At 44.4% G+C, this 4,200-nt stretch overlaps 1 non-coding gene across 1 annotated transcript; it reads right to left on the reverse strand.

The window, feature by feature from the left end:
- Positions 1 to 522: 522 nt before the first annotated feature.
- LOC130972574 (small nucleolar RNA R71) lies at positions 523 to 630 on the reverse strand. Its single transcript, XR_009083736.1, has one exon. It is a non-coding gene; the product is annotated as a small nucleolar RNA R71 (small nucleolar RNA).
- Positions 631 to 4,200: the final 3,570 nt, after the last annotated feature.

The raw sequence follows: 4,200 nt of genomic DNA on the forward strand, positions 1-4,200 counted from the left end.
TTCTTCTCTTCTTTCTTCTATTGCTCGAGGGTGAGCAATATTTTAAAGTTTGGTGTGGTAAAAGCATAAGCTTTTTGTTTTTCTATTACCATCAATGGCACCTAAGGCCGGAGAATCCTCTAGAAAAAGAAAAGGGAAGACAAAAGCTTCCACCTCCGAGTCATGGGTGACTTCACTGCACCTACTCCTGATTTCTATGGGAGAAGCATCTCTATCCCTGCCATTGGAGCAAACAACTTTGAGCTTAAGCCTCAATTAGTTTCTCTAATGCAACAGAATTGCAAGTTCCATGGACTTCCAATGGAAGATCCTCATCAGTTCTTAGCTGGATTCTTGCAAATCTGTGACACAGTCAAGACTAATGGGGTAGACCCTGAGGTCTATAGACTGATGCTATTCCCTTTTGCTGTAAGAGACAGAGCTAGAATATGGTTGGACTCTCAACCTAAAGAAAGCCTGGACTCTTGGGAAAAGCTAGTCAATGCCTTCTTGGCAAAGTTCTTTCCACCACAAAGATGGAGTAAGCTTAGAGTGGAAGTCCAAACCTTCATACAGAAGGATGGAGAATCCCTCTATGAAGCTTGGGAAAGATACAAACAATTAATCAGAAGATGTCCTTCTGACATGCTTTCTGAATGGAGCATCATAGGTATTTTCTATGATGGTCTCTCTGAACTATCCAAGATGTCTTTGGATAGCTCTGCTGGAGGATCTCTTCATCTGAAGAAGACGCCTGCAGAAGCTCAAGAATTGATTGAAATGGTTGCAAATAACCAATTCATGTACACTTCTGAAAGAAATCCTGTGAACAATGGGACTAGTCAGAAGAAAGGAGTTCTTGAGATTGACACTCTGAATGCCATATTGGCTCAGAACAAGATATTGACTCAACAAGTCAATTTGATTTCTCAGAGTCTGTCTGGAATGCAAAATGCACCAAACAGTACAAAGGAAGCTTCATCTGAGGAAGAAGCCTATGATCCTGAGAACCCTTCCATGGAAGAGGTGAATTACCTAGGAGAACCCTATGGAAACACCTACAATTCTTCATGGAGAAATCACCCCAATCTCTCATGGAAGAATCAAGAGAGACCTCAACAAGGTTTCAATAACAATAATGGTGGAAGAAACAGGTTTAGCAATGGCAAGCCTTTTCCATCATCTTCTCAGCAACAGACAGAGAGTTCTAAGCAGAATACCTCTGACTTAGCAACAATGGTCTCTGATCTAATAAAGACCACTCAAAGTTTCATGAACGAAACAAGGTCCTCCATCAGAAATTTGGAAGGACAAGTGGGTCAGCTGAGCAAGAAAGTTAGTGAACTCCCTCCTAGCACTCTCCCAAGTAATACAGAAGAAAATCCAAAAGGAGAGTGCAAAGCCATAGACATGGCCGAATATGGAGAGGAAAGAGAGGAGGAGGACGCCACTGAGGAAGACCTCAGTGGGCGTGTACCAATCTCCTCTGAGTTCCTCAATGAGGAACAATGGGAATCTGAGGCTCAAAATGAGACCATAGAGATTCCATTGGACTTACTTCTGCCATTCATGAGCTCTGATGAGTATTCTTCCTCTGAAGAGGATGAGTATGTCACTGAAGAGCAAGTTGCTAAATACCTTGGAGCAATCATGAAGCTAAATGACAAGTTATTTGGAAATGAGAACTGGGAGGATGAACCACCTTTGCTCACCAATGAACTGGATGACTTATCTAGGCAGAAACTGCCTCAAAAGAGGCAGGATCCTGGGAAGTTTTCTATACCTTGTACCATAGGCACCATGACCTTCAAGAAGGCCTTGTGTGACTTGGGGTCAAGTGTAAACCTCATGCCCCTCTCTGTAATGGAGAAATTAGGGATCTTTGAGGTGCAAGCTGCAAGAATCTCATTAGAGATGGCAGACAATTCAAGAAAACAAGCTCATGGACTTGTAGAGAATGTTTTGGTGAAGATTGAAGACCATTACATCCCTACTGATTTCATAGTCCTAGAGACTGGGAAGTGCATGGATGAATCCATCATCCTTGGCAGACCCTTCCTAGCCACATCAAAGGCTGTGATTGATGTTGATAGAGGAGAGTTGATCATTCAAGTGAATGAAGAATCCTTGGTGTTTAAGGCCCAAGGACATCCCTCTATCATCATGGAGAGGAAGCATGAAGAGCTTCTCTCAAAACAGAGCCAAGCAGAGCCCCCACAGCCAAACTCTAAGTTTGGTGTTGGGAGGCCACAACCAAACTCTAAGTTTGGTGTTGAACCCCCACATTCAAACTCTAAGTTTGGTGTTGGGAGGTTCCAACACGGTTCTGAGTATTTCTGAGGCTCCATGAGAGTCCTCTGTCAAGCTAATGACATTAAAGAAGCGCTTGTTGGGAGGCAACCCAATGTTTTATGGTTAACTATTTTCTTTTGTTATTTTATCTTTTTTGTAGGTTGATGATCATAAGAAGTCACAAAAACAATGAAAAAAGCAAAAACAGAATGAAAAACAGGAAGAAAAACAGCACACCCTGGAGGAGAAGAAGCTGGCGTTCAAACGCCAGTAATGCTAGCTGTTGGGCGTTTAACGCCCAGTCTGGCACCATTCTGGGCGTTTAACGCCAGAAAGGGGCACCAGACTGGCGTTAAACGCCAGTAAAGGGCAACAACCTGGCGTTAAACGCCAGGAATGGGCACCAGCCCGGCGTTTAACGCCAGAAATAGCTCAAAACGTGAGTTTGAGCAACATTTGGTGCAGGGATGACTTTTCCTTGACACCACAGGATCTGTGGACCCCACAGGACCCCACCATCACTCTCTCTCTTCTTCCCCCATTCACCAATCACCTCAATACCTCTTCCCCAAAAACCCTTCACCTATCAAATCCCATCTTTCTCTTCACCACTCACATCCATCCTTCATAAAACCCCACCAACCTCACCCTTCAAATTCAAACCACTTTCCCTCCCAAACCCACCCATAATGGCCGAACCATTACCCCCCTCTCTCCTATATATACCCTTCTTCAACCCTTCATTTTCACACAACCTAAACACCCCTTCTTTCCCTTCTTGGCTGAACACACCACATTCCCCCTCTTCCTCATTTCTTCTTCTTCTACTCTCTTCTTTCTTCTTTTGCTCGAGGACGAGCAAACATTTTAAGTTTGGTGTGGTAAAAGCGTTGCTTTTTCGTTTTTCCATAACCATTTATGGCATCCAAGGCCGGAGAAACCTCTAAAAAGAGGAAAGGGAAGGCAAAAGCTTCCACCTCCGAGTCATGGGAGATGGATAGATTCCTCTCAAGGGTGCATCAAGACCACTTCTATGAAGTTGTGGCCTTGAAGAAGGTGATCCCCGAGGTCCCCTTTTCACTCAAAAAGGGTGAATATCCGGAGATCCGCCATGAGATCCGAAGAAGAGGTTGGGAAGCACTTACCAACCCTATTCAACAAGTCGGAATCTTGATGGTTCAAGAGTTCTATGCCAATGCATGGATCACCAAGAACCATGACCAAAGTGTGAACCCGAATCCAAAGAATTATCTCACTATGGTTCGGGGGAAATACTTGGATTTTAGTCCGGAGAGTGTGAGGGTGGCGTTCAACTTGCCTATGATGCAAGGAGATGAGCATCCTTACACTAGAAGGGTCAACTTTGATCAAAGGTTGGACCAAGTCCTCACAACCATATGTGAAGAGGGCGCACAATGGAAGCAAGATTCAAGAGGAAAGCCGGTTCAATTGAGAAGGCATGACCTCAAGCCCGTGGCTAGAGGATGGTTAGAGTTCATACAACGCTCAATCATTCCCACTAGCAACCGGTCCGAAGTTACCATAGACCGGGCCATCATGATTCATAGCATCATGATTGGAGAAGAAATAGAGGTTCATGAGGTTATAGCCCAAGAACTCTATAAGGTGGCAGACAAGACCTCCACCTTGGCAAGGTTAGCCTTTCCTCATCTCATTTGTCACCTCTGTTATTCAGTTGGAGTTGACATAGAAGGAGACATCACCATTGATGAGGATAAGCCCATTACCAAGAAAAGGATGGAGCACACAAGAGACCCCTCTCATCATGAGATCCCTGAGATGCCTCAAGGGATGCACTTTCCTCCACAAAACTATTGGGAGCAAGTAAACACCTCCCTAGGAGAATTGAGTTCCAACATGGGACAACTAAGGGTGGAGCATCAAGAACACTCCATTCTCCTCCATGAA

This window comes from Arachis stenosperma, chromosome 3 (genome assembly GCF_014773155.1).
Source record: "Arachis stenosperma cultivar V10309 chromosome 3, arast.V10309.gnm1.PFL2, whole genome shotgun sequence".
Classification (NCBI taxonomy): domain Eukaryota; kingdom Viridiplantae; phylum Streptophyta; class Magnoliopsida; order Fabales; family Fabaceae; genus Arachis; species Arachis stenosperma.